General features: G+C 39.6%; 1 protein-coding gene and 1 pseudogene across 1 annotated transcript in view; both read right to left on the bottom strand.

The window, feature by feature from the left end:
• The window catches only part of LOC125252118 (sialidase-4-like), a 73,374-nt gene that overhangs the window by 11,481 nt on the left and 39,353 nt on the right, over positions 1 to 22,540 (bottom strand). The window lies entirely within an intron of this gene.
• LOC125252277 lies at positions 16,823 to 20,061 on the bottom strand (annotated as a pseudogene).

Genomic DNA, 22,540 nt, shown 5'->3' with positions numbered 1-22,540 from the left:
CTGGACCCCGGAACAACATCGCCAGTACTTCCGCTCATTGGGGCTGGGGGAGTCCGGCCGGCCATTCCTGATGGCCCAACAGCTCCGGGACTCCTGCCGCAAATGGCTGCTGGCCGACGGAAGTGACGTGGAGCAAGTCATCGATCGGGTGGTACTGGAACAGTTTACCACTCGGCTTCCGAAGAAAACGGCCGAGTGGGTCCAGTGCCACCGGCCCACGTCGCTGGATTCGGCCATCCATCTGGCAGAGGACCATATGGTGGCGTGCCCAGGGGTCGGCGAAATTTTACCATCAATCTCTCTCTCTCCTTCTGTTCCCCTCTCTCTCTCTAGACCTGTCCCTCTTCCCAGGTCTCGTCCGCCCGGCCCGTCTCGTGTTCCGCCCCGGGGGCGGGGCGGAACTGAACTTGGATCAGTTTCTGGACCTAGAGCCCTGCCCAGGGGGGCGGGACTGTCTGCTGTCGGGCTGGACCCCACTTCTGTTTCTCCCCTCTCTCCGCGCCAACAATTTAACCCACTCTCTGCCACGAGAGCGGCGGGTAGGTCTGGGCCGGTCTGTTGGCGTTGCGGGGACCCGGAGCATTTCGTGGACAGGTCTCCTGTCATTGAGGTGGGGACAATGATCCGGGTCCCGGACGACCCGCAGACTGCCCCTGGTCAGGCTGGCCGGTACCAGATACCTGTGAGTATCAAGGGGGGTACCTATCAGGCTTTGGTGGACTCGGGTTGTAACCAAACCTCCGTTCATCAAAGCCTGATTTCGTCCGGGGCATTGGATACAAGCCGCATGGTTAGGGTGCGGTGTGTGCACGGGGATGTGGTGGAATATCCTATGGTGCCAGTTATTATTCAATTCAGGGGTCAAAAGCATAGTGTTGAGGTGGCAGTTAACCCGCACCTCCGGCATCCGTTAATTTTGGGAACCAATTGGCCAACGTTTACTGAATTATTGGGGGCTTTATGTACGGATGCCTCTTGGACAAAAAATGCACTGGAGAGGAACGCGAGTGTACAGGCGGGAGAGACTGAACCGGGACCACTGGGTACTGCCTCAGGGGAACAGAGTGAAATCGAGAGACTTATTCTCTCGGAGCGCGATGATTTTCCCTTGGAGCAGTCTCAGGATGAGACGCTGAAACGTGCGTTTGAACAGGTCACCACCATTGACGGTCAGCCTCTCCATCCTGGACAACCGCTTACTTATCCATATTTTGCAATTATAAAAAATAGGTTGTATCGAGTGACCCAAGACACTCAGACAAAAGAAGATACAACCCAGTTGTTAGTTCCTAGGAGCCGCAGGGAAATGCTTTTTCAAGCGGCTCATTCTAATCCAATGGCTGGTCATTTAGGACAGGTGACGACACTAAATCACCTCATGACCCGATTTTTTTGGCCGGGCATTCACGAGAATGTGCGCAGGTGGTGCGCGGCTTGTCGTGAATGTCAGTTGGTAAACCCACCGGCCACCCCAAAAGCGCCTTTGCGCCCCCTCCCATTAATGCAGGTCCCCTTCGAGAGAATTGGCATGGACCTCATCGGGCCATTAGAGCGATCAGCACGAGGACATCGTTTTGCATTAGTCATTGTGGATTATGCAACACGATATCCCGAAGCAGTGGCTCTCCGCAACATTTCCGCTAAGAGTGTTGCTGACGCACTGTTTTCTTTAATCTCCCGAGTGGGGATTCCCAAGGAAATCCTCACTGATCAGGGCACGGCGTTTATGTCACAGACGTTACGCGAACTTTATGAATTATTGGGCATTAAATCGATTCGTACCAGCGTCTTTCACCCACAAACGGACGGGCTGGTCGAACGTTTTAATCGCACGCTTAAAACAATGATTCGTAAATTCGTACAGGAAGACGCCAAAAATTGGGATAAATGGTTGGAACCTCTGTTGTTCGCTGTGCGAGAGGTCCCGCAAGCCTCCACGGGGTTTTCCCCCTTCGAGCTTCTCTATGGTCGTCAGCCTAGAGGGGTGTTAGACATCATAAGAGAGGCTTGGGAGGACGGACCGTCTCAATCAAAAAACGAAATTCAGTATGTGCTGGACCTGAGAACAAAACTCCACACTTTGGGGCGGCTCTCTATGGAGAATTTGTTACAGGCCCAGGACAAACAGAGCCGGCTGTATAACAGAGGGACCAATTTGCGTAAATTTGCACCGGGAGAAAAAGTGCTTGTATTGCTCCCAACGTCAAGTTCAAAATTACTTGCAAAATGGCAAGGACCATTTGAGGTCACACGGCAAGTTGGAGAGCTCGATTATGAGGTAATACGCTCAGATAGGAGGGAGCACGTCAAATTTACCACCTCAATCTCCTTAAAAAATGGAATGAGGGAGAATCAGTGATGCTGGCGACGGTGATTAGCGGAGAGGATGATCTTGGGCCAGAGGCGAATATAAAAAAAGAATCTCTCGCACTGGCCCCAGGGGGAGATCATCTCTTGCCCTCCCAGCTCATTGATTTAACCAAATTACAGGCAGAGTTTGCTGACATGTTTTCTCCCCTACCTGGTCGTACAAATCTCATTCAGCACCATATCGAGACAGAGCCGGGCGTGGTGGTTCGCAGCCGGCCGTATCGCTTACCTGAACACAAGAAAAAAGTAGTTCAGGAAGAATTAGGAGCGATGCTTGAAATGGGGGTAATAGAAGAATCCAGCAGTAACTGGGCGAGCCCGATAGTTTTGGTTCCCAAAACGGACGGCTCAGTTCGGTTCTGTGTGGATTACCGCAAGGTGAACGCTGTGTCGAAATTCGACGCGTATCCAATGCCACGGGTGGACGAATTGCTTGACCGGCTCGGTACGGCTCGCTTTTATTCGACATTGGACTTAACAAAGGGATATTGGCAGATCCCCTTGTCGCCATTATCCAAAGAAAAGACAGCTTTCACAACGCCGTTTGGATTACACCAATTTGTTACTCTTCCGTTTGGGCTGTTCGGGGCACCGGCCACCTTTCAGCGTCTCATGGATAAAATTTTGCGGCCCCATGGTGCATATGCTGCTGCTTATCCTTATCTGGATGATATTATTATCTTCAGTAATGACTGGCGGCGGCATATGCAGCATTTGAGGGCCGTCCTGAGATCGCTGAGGGGGGCCGGGCTCACGGCCAACCCGAAGAAGTGTGCGATTGGGTGTGTGGAAGTAAGGTATCTGGGCTTCCACTTGGGACATGGACAGGTGCGTCCCCAAATTGATAAGACAGCAGCGATTGCGACCTGTCCGCGCCCTAAGACCAAAAAGGAGGTTAGACAGTTCCTCGGGCTGGCGGGATATTATAGAAGGTTTGTACCTAATTATTCGGACCTCACCAGCCCGTTGACTGATCTAACTAAAAAGGAGGCACCAGATACGGTCCAGTGGACGGAGCTGTGCCAGCAGGCCTTTACCCAGGTGAAGGCTGCTCTATGTGGCGGGCCATTGCTTCACTCTCCTGACTTTTCTCTCCCTTTTTTGTTGCAGACTGACGCGTCGGACAGGGGGCTGGGTGCTGTCCTGTCCCAGGAGATAGAGGGGGAGGAACGGCCGGTGCTGTACATTAGCCGTAAGTTCTCTAAGAGAGAAGGCTAAGTACAGCACCGTGGAGAAAGAGTGTCTTGCCATCAGGTGGGCCGTCCTCACCCTCCGCTATTATCTCCTGGGATGGGAATTCACCCTCTGTTCGGATCCACGCTCCCCTGCAGTGGCTCCACCGCATGAAGGATACCAACGCGCGGATCACTCGTTGGTATCTGGCTTTACAGCCTTTTAAATTCAGGATCCACAGGCCGGGTGTTCAGATGGCTGTGGCCGACTTCCTCTCCAGAAATGGGGGGGGGGGGCCAGGCCGGACGGCTCCCCGGCCTGAGTCGGGCGGTGGGGGTATGTGGCAGGGAGGGCGTGGTTCAGTGAAGTCTGCAGCAGGAGAGAGAGTCGGGAGACGCTTGGTAAGTGAGTGGGTTGAATTGTAAATCACGAACACCTGTTTCTAATTCCAGTAATTGGCACAGGAGACAGGATAAAACACCAGGAGAAGCAGGAGTGTGTGAGAGAGAGAGGGACTGCTGACTGAGAAACACTGGGACTGAGCTGGAGAGCACTACTGGAGTGAAGCCCGTCTGTAGATGTGGATTGTTTATTGTGCGTTGCACAGACTTTTGTTTGGACATCTTGTTATTGAAATAAAAACTCAGTCAGCAGTCAAAGTCGACCCTGTCCTCTTCCTTCCCTACGAACTTGAACTTGTTACAATCGTTTCCTCCTTCTTATATAAATCTCTCAGAACAGGCGAATCTCAACATAACACCGACTGTTACGTAACAGTCGGGATCATTAATATGTATGACCGCAATATTTGCATATGCCAGCTCACGATCAAGGCATTAGGGTCAGCCTTTTCACAGTATGATCATCATTTACCTGTGATGCGCGGCGTAGATAGCTAAAATTGCGCAGATTCACACCTCGTCTCCGAAGACGCGGAGACCAATGTCGAGGAGACTCAACGCTGAAATCCGGAACAACAACAGGTATGATGCATTGGATTTGAAGTTCAGAAGGACGACAGGAGATGACTCTGTGATAGTCAGGCTGTAAATCCATGCGACGGCGACGGTGGCGGCGGCAGGGATGAATTAACTCAGGCGACAACAAATATGATCTCACCCGAACCTGGGGTGCTTCTCAATTCTTATTTGTACATCCTCGTTTCCTTTCCTTGCTTCCTTTCCTCGCGTCTTAGCTCCACCCCTTCAGGATGTGAGTGAAGGACGCAAGGAAAAGATGCGAGGACGTAGGAATTGAATCAAGTGAAATGATGAATGAAACTTCAAAGCGTCATCAGCTGCACTCCAGGGATCTATCCATATGTTATTAAAGTTTGGTTATTTAAAAAAATTATAATAAATATTACTAAAGCAAGATGCCCCGTTGAAATATATGAGGTATAAAGTTTATTTAAATTTAAATTATTGTGACAGATATAAAGGGGGAGGAGAATTTATGCGTGCGTCACGTTTCTTGATGAGAAAGACTTCCGCAAAGGATGCACCTGTGTATCCTCGCTCATGACTCCTCAGGAAGCCTCCTCTCTCCTCGTTCCTCACCTCCTTGTGGTGCAATTAGAGAATTGAGATGTCCTTCAAGATGGCTGAGCTCGATCGTTTTCCGGGTCATAGGATGGAGGACGGAGGAGCGAGGAGATGAGGAGGGATATTGAGAAGCACCCCAGCACTCCACCTCGCTTTCCACGCTTTCTGCGACGCCTCCTCCGGCGCAGAGCACATGACAGCCGGCACAGGTGAGTTGGACATAGCAACGAGACAGGGTGATGATTAACACATGGCCCGCTTAGCTCAGCATTAAGTCGGTCTTCCATACCATTTTTAATGTCCAAAAGCATTTGGCGATCGTAGATCAAACGAGCCGCAGAGTATTAAGCCAAAGAGACTGAAGCAAACACAAATATCAACAATATAAACACAATCTGTCCAGAGAACAGACGGCTTGCCGCAAACACTGGCGCCAACTTGAATTGTCGTTCCAAATCATTATATGATCACACTCTTATTCACGAAAATACTTTTAAATCATTAAAGGGGCTCTATGTAGGAATGACACCCAGTGGTCGAAATAGGTACTGCAATCAAAATATTGTTTGCCCCGCCCCCCTCCTTCAAAGACGCGGTTGGCCATGCAACAAGAGGGAGCGCAATTGACACTGAAAGCTGAGGAGACTTACACACTGTAAGCTGATGAGTTGATCTGTGTTTTAATATGCTGTCGTTCATAGAGATTTTTAGATGGATGCAGAGGCTTTTTAGGTCAGGTAGAATTTGCGATTCTCTGACCCAGTTTGTTTGCTGGTTTCCATGGCTGCAATAAAGCGGTGTTTTCCACCAACTGGCAACCTGTGATGTTGAAATACTATTGGATAAACTGGCAGCACACGGTTTTTGCACAGACCAAAACAAAGACAGACATTCCGACACGGAACGCACATTTCAAAGTAGAATATCTGGCTGTAGCACTGTTTTTCTGAGAAACAAGTAGGTGAACTTAGCATGTTTCCTAAATATCTGCAAACATATTGGGGTACTTTTATGCTTTATTAAAGTAAAAATCTTACATATAGCCCCTTTAAAGTGCCACAAGACAAACAAGAATGCGCTGTTGTGTCTGTGTGACACATGACTCTTGTGCACAGAAAAACGCGCCAGTATCAAGTTCTCTTTCGCGCTTCAACAGACAATAACATACAGAATTATGCCAAAATGCTCATTTTGTTGAGTATCCTCATAAGATCAGTCTTAAATGAGTTAAATAACATCTTAAACTTAAAGAGTTGTGAGAAAATGAGATGCGAATCATGTTCAGCAGAGGCAGGTCTTAAAGTCATAGCAGCCTAATAAACAAGTAATTAATGTTAATCAAAGAAAAAAGTAACAGCATTGTAGCTTTAATGCGGATTAATCTATATCGGGTGTGCCTCATACGTCCTGAAAAGTGAAGCTGCAGGCTCTTTGGTCGCCCCTTGGTGGCTGGATGCAGTACAGGTCATAAACCCCGCCCTCTCAATGCAAATGAAGGGGAATGAGTGAAAACAAAAAAATCAGTTATGCTTCAAATAAAATTTTACAAAAGATGGTTTTGGTCATTTAAGGTAGTTGTTATCACGCTGATATATATTCAATTGTTTGTTTTTGTGATAAGTTTGATTTTAGCTATAGCAGTTTGATGCTATAGAAATGGGGCGTGTCGTCATGATTGACAGTTTTGACTGACAGCTTCTCTGAAGACTGTTGGAGATTCGAGGGGAGATTGAAGATATATAACTAACTATTAATTTTCGATTTCTGTTCAGCAGTAAACTGTACTAACCGACCTACAGGATCTGATGGATCACTGAACTTTTTTCGGTAATGTTAAATGTGGGTCAAACACACCAGCAACAACGACAGATGAATACTGGTGATGGAATCTGTTTCTTCCCTTCATAGATCACCTTGCATCTAAAGTGAAAGACCGAGTTTGCCTGGCACTCCCACAACTGAAAGGCCAGTATTTGGTGTCGGAAAAACTGTCAGAATTGTCAGACACAGTGTGGCAGGAGATAAGAAATTAGTATGGGGCACTGATGCCCAATCTAGATGTTGAGCTGGAGCTGTGGAGGCAATTTAATGGTACAACACACAGCAGCAGTGACATTTGTGAGGTTTTAAGGAACACGGCAGATTTTTTTCCCAAATTTACATACAGTGTACTGAAAGTCCTCCTAACTATGCCAGTGTCCACGGCCTCTGCAGAGCGGTCTTTCAGCGTATTGAGGCACCTGAAGACATATTTACGCAACACGATGACAGACTACAGGCTTACTGGACTTGCCCTTATGAACATTCATCCTGAAATTAAAATCAGCAGAGAGGAAGTGCTTAAACAATTCTATGTGACTGCGAGGTGGAGAGTAAACTTCAAATAGGTAAGCAAGGTTTATCTTTTATTAATAATTCAGTGGTATTTATTAAGTATTTGTGTGTGTGAGCGCTTTATAGTCAGTGATGAGTCATTGGAGGGGGGCTTGGTAGGTGGACGGTGCTAGTTGCTAGTTCTGTGCGTACCTTGAAATAAAATCCTGCAGGCGCCCCTGGTGCTGTGTGCAGCTTTACATCTGGAATTGTTATCTGGAAATTTACATCTGGTAATGCTATCTGGTAATATACATCTTGAAATATCCTGTTTATTTAAGAATCACTTATTAAATGTATATTTTTCCTTTTATTTGTTTAGAACCACACACACACACACACACACACATGCATATGACTATGAAAATGACTTTTACTGTAACCAGTAAAATTGTTGGACATTAAAGACATATGATTGGGGTCCCTGTCTCGATGTCCTTATCAACACTCATTGGCGATGAACAAGTTTACCTAAGAACCAGTCCACCTTAAGTACATTATTGGTCCTTTGAACTGGATCCAGGCCGTTACCAAAATTGGCAACCCCAGTGTCTCAAATATCAAAGTCTGCCCCTGCCTCATCTCAATGTCCATGCACCGCAATCCAGAGGCCTGTTTACCTAGATGACTACATGGTCAACTATGCTGGGAACCCATCAGGGCAGGCTGTTAGACTGAAAAGAAGGCAATGGTGACTTCAACCCCCCTCTCACCACACATTTGAAACAGCTGGTTCATCAGAGGACTTTATGCTGCAGATAATGGAAATTTCAAAGCAACAGAATGAGACTGCTAGGTGCCAAACAGAACTCTTGGAGAAAGTCCTGATACACAACACTCCTCAAGCTTCTGCCCACTCCTCACGAGCATCATCCCGGCACCAGACACCAAGGACTCAGATCCTGAAGTCAGTGGAGAAGGGACAGCTGAAATTTGATGCTAGCCATGATGATGTCAGCTCAGACCGTCAAACTTGGCCACAGCCTGCCAAACCCCAACCCTGTTTTGTTGACCCAGAAGGCAACATAGTGTTGGCCTAGATCTGGGCCAACACTATAACACTATGTTGCGGTCTGTAGAGGAGCTTTCACAAGTACTGAGGAAAACTCAAATCAGAGACACTTCTATCAAGTATCATCAGTTTGCTCTTTACACAGAAAAAGCAGCACAGAAACCAACTCTGTAGTGGCATAAAATCACAAAAATGTGCATTTACACAGAATGTTTAATGCTTCTCTGAAGCGGCATAAATGCATTTACTCAGGAATTAAAATCGCGGGAAACAATGCTTTGAACATTACTATTTTAAAACTACAGTTTTAACAAAATGAATTTAAAAATAATCAAATAAACAATGAAATAAAACTTGAAATAAAAAATTAATTTCCTCTGCGTGCTATAGCCATCTCACGCTTTGATTTTTGTCATAATTCTGTAGTACTGATAGTTATTTTCTATTTCTTAATAAAATTGTTATATTTGGAACAAGTGCTACAAAGAAATTATTAAATTATTATCGGTGATGGTACCTAATGCTGGCATATGCAGAGTAAGTCATGCCTTAATGCCCTGCAAGCCGTTGATATAAGGTATGTATATATACCAATCAGGCATAATATTAAGACCACCTTCCTAATAATGTGTTGGCCCCCCTTTTGCTGCCAAAACAGCCCTGACCAATCAAGGCATGGACTCTAGGCCCCTGAAGGTGTGCTGTGGTATCTGGCACCAAGATTTTAGCAGCAGATCCTTTAAGTCCTCTAAGTTACGAGGTGGGGCTTCTATGGATCTGACTTATTTTTTCAGCACATCCCACAGATGCTCTATTGGATTGAGATCTGGGGAATTTGGAGGCCAAGTCAAAACCTCAAACTCATTGTTGTGCTCCTCAAACCATTCCTGAACCATTTTTGCTTTGTAGCAGGGCACATTATCCTGAAAGCCACAGCCACCAAGGAATACGGAAAGGGTGTACATGGTCTGCAACGATGCTTAGGTAGGTGGTACGTGTCAAAGTAACACCACATGGAGGGCAGGACCCAAGGTTTCCCAGGAGAACATTGGCCAAATCATCAAACTGTCTCCGCCAGCTTGCCTTCTTCCTATAGTGCATCTTGGTGCCATGTGTTCCCCAGGTAAGCGACGCACACGCACCTGGCCATCCACGTGATGTAAAAGAAAACATGATTTATCAGACCAGGCCACATTCTTCCATTGCTTTGTGGTCCAGTTCTGATGCTTACGTGCCCACTGTTGGCACTTTTGGTGGTGGACAGTGGTCAGCATGGGCACCCTGACTGGTCTGTGGCTATGCAGTCCCATATGCATCAAAATGGGATGCACTGTGTATTCTGACTATTATTAATAAATGACTATTAATAATAAATTAGTCAAACTTCATTCAAATGCTGTCATAGGCTCAAGGAGCTAAATGATAACATTTATTGTCACTGGTGTAATCAACAGAAATATAGTCATAAAGTCAAATTTTTATTTGCATGATGGGGCATTTACAGTATTTACAAAATATATACTTTAAGTAACATAATATAAAGAAAGGTAAAGAGATATGAGAAATGAAGGGGAAAGACTTGGCCAAGACTTATTATAACATTCCCATTGTCACATTGTCATGGCCAAACTATTTAAACTGAGCATGTCCCCTCCTGGTCACTGTACTTTTTATGTCTGTAGGGTTGTTGGGCAGGGGTGTTCATGTCAATTGTATTAATTTGCTATAGAACCTTTGTGCATTGTTTGAGAGAAAATATTTGTGGTTTGTTTTACCAACTTGTCAACTTATGCTGATGATATGTTTTAATTAATTGGCAGTTTTACTATACATTATACTTTATGGTAACGCTTTAGATTACAGCCCGGAAAGTACTGCATAATTACAACGAATTTACAGCGTAACTATCGATAATTATAGTGTACCTATATAGTAAGTACGTGTAAGTATAGGGGAACAATATGTAAAGTATTGGGAATAAAGGGGTAACAACCAGGAAACTATCAAATTATTTATATTGTAAGTATTTTAAAACTAAGGGGTACTTACACTTTTATGATAGACAACAATCTTACATTTGGGAGCAATTTAATGAGAAAGTGCACTGATTAAGTTGTTTCAAGTCGAAAGAACTATTGCAATCTTTTTTAATACATGGGGAAATATACTTTTGTTTCATGTAGTTACAGGGTAAGTATGACATTACGGGCCGTAAATTAAAGTGGAGCTTGTTACCCTCTTATTTCATGTAGTTACAGGGTAAATATGACATTACAGGCCGTAATTGAAGTGGAGCTTGTTACCCTCTTATTTCATGTAGTTACAGGGTAAGTATGACATTATGGGCCGTAAATTAAAGTGGAGCTTGTCACCCTCTTATTTCAAATTCTAAAGTCCTGACAGAAATGCATCAGTTTCTCGGCATGCTTATGTCACGCTTCAAGTTACGTCAAGCAACTCTCAACCCTCGCATGCACGTGCAGAAGACAGTTGGTCGAAAGTTTTAAAAATATTAAAATATTTGGTATTTTTCTTACAAATACGTATCGTTTCACTTCGGAAGACATCGATTCATCCACTGGGGTCATATAGATTACTGTAGTTATTATTGTTTGTGCTGTTTGATGCTTCGACTTTTAGGAACACGTGAGCTTGCATTATAAAGCGTTCCCATATGATTTATTTTTTTCCTAAAAATCTTTTTATGTCCTTCTTAAGAAGGAAAGTCGTATACATCTCAGATGGCATGAGGGTAAAAGATGAGTAAACAAGCACATTTCCGGGTGTACTGTATTTTCTTTTAATACAGAATAGCAAATGGGATTCCCTCTTAAGATTCATCAGTGGAAAGAAAGAAAAAGAGGAACAAGAGGAGGAGATAGCCAAGCAAGAGAAACAAATGAGACGTGTTGTAACTTCAAAACTGTTTTGAAATAAGTTGTTTTTCAAATAAAGGTTTCCAAGTGATATCAGATTGTTTGTGTTTTTTTTTTTTTTTTTTTACTTCCCCTGTAACTACATGAAATAAGAAGGTAACAAGCTCCACTTTAATTTATGGCCCGTAGTGTCATACTCAGGACTGGGGAGTAACGAAATACATGTAACAACGTTACGTATTTAAAATACAAAATTTGAGTAACTGTATTTCGTTACAGTTACATTTTACAGTTACAGTTACATTCAAAAAGTATTTTAGGTTACCAAAGGGATTACTTTGAATTTTTATTTTATTAGTCATTTATTTCATTTAATAGGCTATTAACGTAAGCTGTTTGAGGATGTTTAACCAACGAGCCAATTGTTGATGATTCTCCGACTCTGTTTAAAAAAAAAAAAACGCCCGCAGCCTGTTCAGATATTAGCAGTCTGCAGAGTGCTGACATGAGATCGCACGCAAAGAAATGGACGGGAAAACAGGGCATAATACATTTCTCTAGTGGAAATTCAAAGAAAGTTTTACTTATAAACGTGAAAAAAGACGTAGGCTACAGTAACATCACAGTGCAATGTAAGCTGTCTACCTGCAACAAACTTCTATCGGCTTCAAAGGATTCAACATCTGAAAAAGCATCTTGAGGTAGGCCTAAGCTGTTCTTGGTCTTCGAAAATGTTATTTTCCTTATTTACTCCTTATTTTCCTATTTACTCGTACATCGAGCTTTGTATGGTTATCATTATCTACTTTAATATTTATAAGAATTTAGGTCTTTGAAAAATAACACAAATCCTCATAGAATTAACATCCACTTAATCATGCGTTAAATAATGTTTTATAAAGCCAATTTTTGGTGTACTTTACAGACAAACTTTAAATCTTAATAATTAATTCCAAATGTTTAGGTATATATGGCGCGTACTCGAGTTCATGATCAAAAATAGAGATGCAGTAGTCCACTGGTCATAAATCCAAAAGCTTTTTAGTTTTATTTTGGTCTATCTTTATTCCGGGCTTGCAAACAAACAGCTTTGTAATATTTTCCCAAAATTTCAGGAAATATTTACTAAGCCTGTCAACAGGACGTTAAAGGTGATAGAGAGGATTTTTTCGTCGACTGAGAATCCAAAGACTGTTACTGAGTTTTTGAAATGAGTGCATGCGTAAGAACAGCCCCCCTCCTTCACAGCTCATTTCAAAGGAACGCCTCCCAAAACTCGTGCACGAGTATTGGAACACGAGTGTTTACCACCGGCATTCGCTGTGTCGTGTTAGTGGATTCATTATGTCGGACTCACCGCAGGTAACTCATAATCTGCACTTGTTATTCCTGTTTCCTGACAAAAACATTGCATGCGGCGCCTGTGGAGTGTGGAAAGTTACTGGAGAGTGCAATCGTGCACGTCTCTCACAAGGAACGTCACGGCAGTGATTGACAAGCCAGAGGGCCAATCGTTTACGCGATGATCGCGTAAGCGATTGGCTGATGTTTTTAAGGCCCTACCTCGTGCACAGATGATGTATATTAATATTATTACTTTCAGTGCACCTAATAAATATTCTTTTATCAGTTAGTAAAGACAGTTTCAAGTAATATTGCAAAAATGTATAAAACAAAACATCCTCTTTAGCACCTTTAACACAGGCACACTGAAAACGGACACAAAGAGGAGAACAGACGCGCCACATAGAAAATACTGCCCCATGCACAAGCTCACTGATCGCAAAATATAGGAAGAATAATATAAATTTTCAGTTGGGATTGATATGAATGTATCTCTGAAGGGAACTGTCTTCAGAACAATTTTGATGGCTTTTCCTCTTATCTCCAGCTCAGCTGCTTTGTATATAGTGGTAACCATGGAAAAGCTATATCACTGCTGTTCCAGAAGCGCCATCTACTGTCAGAGAGTGAATTTACATTTCATGCAGGTATCTTATGTAGCATAATTTCACAAAGCTAAAGTCAGACCAGGTTATTTTTGCTGTTAATCTTGAAATTATACAATAATTTAAATGAAAAACAACTGATCATGCTCATGTTCATAACATCTTTGTTGGGATTGTGATAAAAATGCAGTGTTTGCCTCTAATATCAAAGAGCTACACATTTTTTTGAACAAATAAACAACAAATAAATTTGCTTTAAAAAAATCTGCAACCAGTATCAGAATCAGACAATTTGCTTCTGTTGGCCATGAAAAATCAAAATAGGTGCATCACTAATAATAATTAAAAAATTAAATAAAGGATTATTTTTAAAAAAATAGTTTTTTTTATTTGCTGTTTGTTGTTTATATGGTTAATATTAATGCAGCTATCAGTGCACTAAGCTTAAATGTAAGTATAAACATATTTATACTAGGGATAGTTAACACAAAATGATCATATTTTTTTTCCAAACCTGTAAAATGTGGTGGTGGAGAGATGCAGAAAACTGTTAAGAAACCATAGGTGAGTCAGCTTTGAATGTAGGCCTTCTCTCGAGATTATTGGGTAGATCATTTCATTTCATTTTCTTTATAAACATTCTAAATGTTACAAACAAACTTTGTTAATAAAACAATTTAAACCACTGTGTCATCTCGACTCTATACACATATAAAACAACCAATATCATTAACAGTATTTTAGTGTTATTTAATATTTTGTAATCCCTCTGATACACATCTTTACAAATATAAAAATACAATTTAGGAATGATATATCAATAATAATTATATATGGATGTGATGTTAAAAGAAACAAATATTTTCTTAATTTGTTTATCAAGATATTGAAATTCTTTACCAACACATAGGTTATGTCTAATAAATTGTAGATATATATTTTGTAACTGATGTTAAAAATAGAATTTAGTGGAAAACCAAATCCTGGAAAACCATCCTAATATGGTCCTTTGTGTTAAGTATTTCAAAGTATTCCAAAGTATTTAGATTAAGTTACTAAACTTGAGTATTGTAACGAAATACGTTACAGATTACTTTTTAAAGCATGTATTTTTGTAATCTGTAGTGAAATACATTCTAAAAGTAACCTTCCCAACCCTGTGTGTGATGTTGTTGAGATCTCTTTTAAACTTTAGAGGTGACAAATGTGAATGATCCAGAGTCTCTATCTAAGGAGAAAAATCTGAGCACAATGTGCAATGTTATTGAGATCTCTTCTGAATCTTTACAGAAGACAAATCTGAGTGATCCAGAGTCTCTAAGGAGAAAAATATGAGCACAGTGTGTGATGTTGTTGAGATCTCTTCTGAATCTTTAGAGGAGACAAATATAAGTGATCCAAAGTCTCCAGCCAATGATAAAAATATGAGCACAGTGTGTGATGTTGTTGAGATCTCTTCTGAATCTTTACAGGAGACAAATATGAGTGAGCCAGAGTCTCTATCTAAGGAGAAAAATATGAGCACAGTATGTGATGTTGTTGAGATCTCTTCTAAAACTTTAAAGGAGATCATTGTAAGAGTGTGAGAGTTTTTGTCTCAGGAGACAAGTATGAGAAGCAGGAGACTCAAGCAAAAGTCTCCATTTGACATTGAAGTAACCTCATTTATGTCTAGGAGAAACATTTGAGATGCTAAAAAGAGATCTCACTTTTGATTTTTCTTTCCTATGGGATTGTGCCTCAGTACGTTCACCAAACTTGAACTTTGGAATGCAGTGGAATGTGAAAGATTGTCTTATTATTGGGAGGGTCCGTGGCTCTACCTATTGGAAAAAGCATAACAGCTAAACTTGGATCATGTGTGCCTTGATAACCAATCAGATTACAGCCTTGATATCACTGCATTTCATTCAGAGTTGTGCGACAGTCAGTAACTGTTTGCGGATACCATAGAAATGAATGAGAAGTGCCGTAAACTGAATCATACATGATGAAAATAGATCAATCCAAAATTAATGTTTTAGAGCAAACATGTTGAAGATTAGCAATGGACTGTCAATTCATTAAATGTTAAGCTATTTCCTTACAAAAGCAGTTTATTCAGCGTAGTGAAGCCTCTCCTCCATTGACATCGATAAAAAACAGACTCTTGTCATTGACAAGATGTTAGCAGGTGTTACGCTTTTTTTTTGGCTAAGGTTGCAGGCTTGCCTTCAAGCGGATTTAGTGAAACTTTTCATATGAGCTTGTGTTTGTGGTCTGACGCATTTGCATGTGTATGAATGGAAATAAATAGAATGAACGGTGTAGTGTGGCTCTTAATGGATTTGGAATGTTCCCTTTGACACGTCCAGTGGAGGCGTCACACTGGACAAGGTGTAAGAGTCTGTACTTTTTTAATTAGATTAAGTTTTCCATATAAAAAACAACATAGTCAACATCATTCAAAGAATGTCTTTATTTTATGTCCATGTAATGTTATGAAATTACCAATAAAATATAGCTAAACTAATGAAAATATGTTTCCTACTTATTGAATTATTCAGGTGAATGAAATATAGGATTTAAGGTTATAATACAGTTATAATTGTAACGTCTGGAGCGATCAAACACAATTATTCAATATATTTAATGACTTAACAATGAACTCACTTTATCAAAGTTCTGTGAACCCATCCCCCTAAAACTGCAACCAGCATCCCAAATATAGCTAGCACGCAGGCAGAGCTGTCCTGTTAGGTGTCCTGTTACAGATATATGGTACTTTTATGATCAGAAAGAATGCTATAGAGACTAGTGACTCATTCTTTCTGAGAGGAACAAATAAACTCTCTAAATCCTATGTATTCTCTATATAACCACTTGGGAAATGTAAACATGTATCCAATTTTCCCATCTCATGACTTTCCTTTTATAGGCTTTATTCTATGTATTAATTCTCTCTTTTGAACTATTTTGGTATTAATGTTCCATAGTTGCAAATGTATAGTTAACTGTAATCACACTGGTAGCATGTTTGGTATCTACGGACTCCAACTTTCGTTTCCTATTTGGCAATTTATGTTACATGTTTCTAACTCTGTGACACATTAGTATTATAAGAATCTAGAAGGTTCTTTTCTCATTCATCCAATCCAGTGTCTTATGCTAATATCTTGCTACAGAACAAAGACTTGTAAAAGTTCCCTCTGAAAGGGAAACACTTTATTGGCTCAGACACCTCAAGAGGGTGTGACATCTTCACCCCTTATATTCACTGATCACAAGATCAAATCGCTCTTCCTCCTTTCTTCTTGTCTTTTACTGACAAATGCTGACGTCAAGATGACGCTTTAAGAAGCTAGAAGCTTCTAAGGAACCCCAAGCTTGTGCCAGGCTCCGGCCTAGACCTTCCATTCACCAAAGATCCTCTGAATCCAACTGGTTCTCTTTCGTCAAGACAATATCAGCAAATATCAACAGGAGCCTCCACAAATTGCATCAGGACAGTTTTAATTCAACTTGGAGAGACATGCAAGTATCAAACTTAGTCTCATTATCGGATACATTGAGTATCCTTACCCCTTTTAAAGAAGGGCCTGTTAAAACTAAACTGATGGTTTGCTCAAGGCTGTTGATCTGCTGAAATGTACAACAATGCTGTAACTTCTTGCTTTCCTCTACTTTGCCTTAGCTCTCTCTCTCTCTTGGTAAACTGTATGCATGTATGTGTGTGAATGTTAGAGTAGTTTAAGTGTTTAGTGTAGTTAATAAAGTCTTGTTCATGTCACACGTAAAGTTTTCCGTGTTTTGCGCTCATATACTGGAGTCCCTATTCATGTCGATCCTGACTTACAGGCTTTTAGTAGTACTGTACAATAAGATTGTTATTTCCTATAACCTGGAAATGAACATTTCTTAGAATTAATAAACAATTAACTGTGTGTTCATTGGACAATGGGTTAATTGATTGTAATATTAATTGTATTACATTAAGTTAATTTTATTAACTGATCCAAATATTAATAATTAATTATAACTAGTTATGATTAATTATTCATATTTATTTTGAGCTAATTTGCTACATAATAATGAAAGCACATTGCTTGGTTGGTTATTTGAATTATTATATTGATTTATTTCCAACTTGATTTTAACATTCAGCGATTTTCATTAAGCAAATTAACTAAAACAAAAAAACAAACAAAAATTACATTTAAAAAGACTGAAATTTTTGCAACATGAACCTGAACGTTGCTGTCGAGAATCCACCTATTGAATATTGAAAGCGTTGCTGATATCGAAAAGCTTGAAACAATCGTTAACATACCACTTATTAATCATTTATGGATATATAGTCATGTTTTGTAAATGATTCATTCATCATTAACTAATAATTTATAAAAGACTTATAACTGAATTAATAAAACATTCATAAAATGTTAGTATATCACTTATTAATAATTTATGGATATATAGCTATGTTTTGTAAATGATTAGTTCATCATTAACTAATAATTTACAAGTGACGTTATTATAAAGTGTTACCTTTACATTTTTACTTAATACATTTGTTATTCTTTATTCAAATTTGATCTACATTATTACATAATTATTGCTTGTCTGCACTTTTCATGTCATTGCACTTTTTTTCTCAGGGAGTTTGAACAGCAAAAAGGCTATTTCTTCATTCTCATGTTCCTTCCCACACTCAAAGAGACAAGCAAAGTGTCCAGGCTCATACTCTACCAGATCTGAATATGCACTGGGACCATGATGTAATATAAGTAAAGGTTCCTCAGGCCACCCTGAGGAATCCAATGGGGATTTATTCAAGTACAGACCAAGATTCACTCTATTGTTTGGATCGGATGGATGAGAGTAGAGCAGCCATGTCTTTAGAGGACTACTCTGTTCAATAAAACTCAACACACTGCCTTGGCATCCTTTTGCAGTCTCTATTAGCTTATTTGGAGTTAAATCATTGTCAAAATCCTCTCCAGACTTGTAGCTTAGTGCCTCCGTTCTATAGCCAAGGCTGGTTCGGGCATTGCAGTACAGAGTACTAGTACCTTTGTCATCGATGATCTCAGCCATCTGACACTCACATGACTCAACATCCATTTGTTTTCCTGCTTTCCACGTGCTTCCTTTATCATCGCTGTAGAATGCTAAAGCATAAGGTGTGAAACAGCAAGATGATAAGCAGAAAAATGATAAGCAGCAACATGATGTGCAATCAGATATGCCAGTGTATTGATACGCATAGGCCGGAATTATCAGTCTCCCATTCTTCCCATTCTTCCCATTCAATTGAAGACCATGTCCTGGTCCAACAGCAAAAGTGGCCCAGTTTTTCTCCTTTTCACTGATCACATCTTTCAAGTCAGTAAAATTAATCCAGCTTTCACCAGTGTCCTTACTGGTCACATAACAAAGCCGTGCCTGGTTCTTATTTTTGCATTTTTGGTCGGATTCACTGACCCCCATTAGGCAAACAAATGAAAAAACAGAAAGAGGGTCTTGGTTTCTTTCTCATAGACGGGACATGGATTCATGCTGCGGTGGTTTGGTAGACGAGCTGAAGTGAGCACCTGATATCCACTGACCCACTGAAATAAAAAGCATGACATCATGACTGCTGATGCCTTTTATAAACTAAAGAATGATAGATTGTGTAAAGAATCTATGAAATAGTTACAGTAAGTTGTTAAAGTCCCCCTGTGGTAAAAATCACGTTTTTAATGTTGTTTATATGTCTATATGTGCTGTTTTTAATATGCTTTAAGACAAACCATGTGCAAATTCATAAGTCAACACTACTATTGAGTATTTATTTTCACTTTAAAACTGCAGTCATCTAAAGACAGTTTCAAAAGCATGGTTTGAAATGCTAGTGTTCACGTCAATATGCAGGCTTTATATATGACCGCTCTGAAACAGGGTAGTCTCAAGAGAAGCCAGGTTATCCCCGTATTTTTTTCTGTTGAAATGAAAAATCAGGTAGATTTAGCAATAGTGGGTCTGGGACGATGTTATTATGAACTATATGCCTTTCTCCACTGAAGGTCTGAGTTGTTCAAATCGGTTCTAAGGATACTGATTGTAGAAGGCAGCTGTTTGACAATGAGATGGCGAACGGGAACGGTTTGTGTAACATTAGCAAAACATTATTAGAAGCTGTTTGATAGTCAAGCAAAAGGCTAATCTTACGGTTATGTGTCCAACGTTGTAAAAAGCGATAACATTGTGCAGTGTTTACCTCAGTAAGTTGACTGGGTGGATCTCTGAGCTTGTGCGATTGAGTGGAGGCGGGGCTAATTAGCATATTAATAGATTTGTGTATATTAAATGAAGCAAGAGTGTAGAGTTATATTCAAGCTGTATTAAGGCAGGAAAAAACATTTAAATATGTAATTTTGGTGATCAAAGATGAGTTTTAAGGGATAAAATTATTGACTGCAGGGGGACTTTAAGAAAACTTGTTGTGAATAATAGTTATGAATAATTTTGGTTAACATGTCCAGTACCTCAACTTCATTCTTGCCATCTTTCAACGATCCTCTTCTCATCACAAGACATTCTGCATCTGTGTCATCTTTAGTTTTCCGCTTTTCAGCGAAGGCAAGAAAGGTTTTTTTTTCATTACTGATATAGATGAGAGCTGGAATTCTGTATGTCACCTGTTTTGAACAACATTCTGGCTCCTGTTTGAATAATGTTGTTGCTGTTGTATTGTCTTCGAGGAATTGAACTTGCTTTTCTGAAGATGTATTTTTAGCCATTGTAAAATTCTGGCCCTATAAATAGAAAGAATAGTAGAAGTATCAGTAACAGTATCACTATACATTTCAGCCATATTTTAAAACATTTTAAAATGTATAAATGACATTGCTTGACATACCAACTATCAACTCAAATGAAGTGGAATTTGCCAAGAAATGATTTTAGACATTTTCTCAGAATTATGTTGGCTTGACAAAAGTCCCATAGACTTTCATTGAGGGGGTCAAAACTTTTATAAAACAACTCTTAATAAAGTATTTAAGCTTCATTCACCAACTATCTATCACTACCAAAGCCTAGCAACTTTCATAAGACATGCTAGCAATGTTGCAAAATGCTAAATCATGTTAGCAATGTGTTAAAACATGTTAGCAATTTGTTAATTTATGCTAGCAACATGCTAAGTCATGCTAGCAATATGTTAAAACTGGTGCAGTTTAAATTAGCGCATTAACGCATGCAATTCATTTGTTCAGATTAACGTTTTAAAATGATTTAACCCAGTTAAAGCAGCATTCATTATCCGTCATAATTTGGCTAGCGTTACATTATATGATTACACTCTTATTCATGCTAATGCTTTTTAAATCATTAAAGTGCCACAAGACAAACGAGAATGCGCTGTCTGTTGTGTCCGTGTGACACACAACTCGTGTGCACAGAAAAACATGCGCCAGAATATTTACGCTTCAACAAACAATAGCACACAGAATTATGCCAAAATGCTAATTTTGTTAAATAATTGAGTTAAATAACATCTTAAATGAACTTAAAGTGTTTGTTTTTATAACCTGCTGTGATACTTTTTTCAGGATTCTTTGATTAAAAAAAGTTAAAAATAACAGCATTTATTCAAAATAGAAATCTTCTCTAACAATATAAATCTTTTTATTCATCAAAAAATCCTGAAAAAATATCACAGGTTATAAAAATACTGTTTCCAACATTGATAATGAAACAGCATATTAGAATGATTTCTGAAGGATCATGTGACACTGAAGACTGTAGTAATGATGCGGAAAATGCAGCTTTGCATCACAGAAATAAATAGAATTAAAATAGAAAAGCAGTATTTTAAACCGTAATAATATTTCACAATATTTTATATTTTTCATCGATTAAATTTTATATCAAATAAATGGAGGCTTGATGATAATGTTTTTTTCTTTCTTTTTTTTTAACATTGCCCTTTTTTACATTTGAGCCCTGCCCCTGAGGAACTCTCTGCACGTCACTGCACACAAACGTGTGTGTGTGTGTGTGTGTGTGTGTGTGTGTATAACAAGAACACAATAAAACCCCACTAGCATTCAATTAGGGTCAACTATATGAAGAAATGATTGCACTGTGACAACATGCCCCTATTATTATTATTTATTTATTTATTTATTTATTGTCAGGACTTGTCAACCACCTATTGACTATAAAAGCTTTAAACATAATTTTGAATCTAGTTAAATAATGTGTTTTTGACTGAACAACATGACAACATAAATAGTTTAAAATAAGATAGGATAAATAAATACATAAATACATACAATAAATACATACACATATAAATACATAGTCTATCTTCTATCAATAATTCTCCAGTAAACTACAAGAAGTAACACTCACAGAAATGATCTTTCCTGCAGCAGCAACAAGCAAGTCTCTCAGAATGTTTGTAACCACAGACACTGCATGGAGCCTCTCGTAGTCTAACCCACCCATGCTGTGCTTTCCTTATTTATAGGCAAGTCTCCATTTGAGGGTGATGCGGGGATCCCCCTTGCTGAAAAAAAAAAAAAAAAAAAATAAATAATCACAAAAAGCTTCACTTCTGTAAAGCCACCATCCCCTTTAGATTAACAGTGTTGTGTATTATGTAATAATGTAAATAAATGTATTTGAAATACATGTTTGAAATACAAAATACTATTTTGTATTTAAATACTTCAAAAAAAATTCAAATGCATTTTGTATTTACATATATTTAAGCTTAGAATTTTTGTATTTTCAAAATACATAAAATACTTTTTGCCAGTCAACCTCTTCATTAGGTATGAAGGTAATCAGTAGAAAAACTCGAGAAGTTGCTGATTTTAATGTAAAAACTTGTCATATTAATATTTGTAAATTGAAATTTACACTCACAGCCCTGATGTGAAAAGCTAAATGTTTCGATTTGCACAGACAACAATCAAAACACCCGTTTTACGAAGTTGAAGTAGCAGATTAATAGTTACAAATGTGTAAAATGGCATTCACATAAACAAAATGACAGACACAAATGTGTGAGACATATTTACTTTTGCACTTTACTTCAGTTTAGCTGTACAACTTAAAGTCAACGCTTACAACCTCTCAGATCTGGCAGTACAAGTTAAATTCCTGGTGCTTTGACTTTTGCTACTCTTTTGCGATATTCCTGTTGAAAAACCGACTTGTGCACTTGAATGCAGACGTGAGAGAGCAGAACGGCGGTGGGGGTGGAGA

Source organism: Megalobrama amblycephala, linkage group LG18 (assembly GCF_018812025.1).
Source record: "Megalobrama amblycephala isolate DHTTF-2021 linkage group LG18, ASM1881202v1, whole genome shotgun sequence".
NCBI lineage: Eukaryota > Metazoa > Chordata > Actinopteri > Cypriniformes > Xenocyprididae > Megalobrama > Megalobrama amblycephala.
Note: the sequence above shows the minus strand (reverse complement) of the source record. Positions and strands in the feature narration are given on the sequence as shown.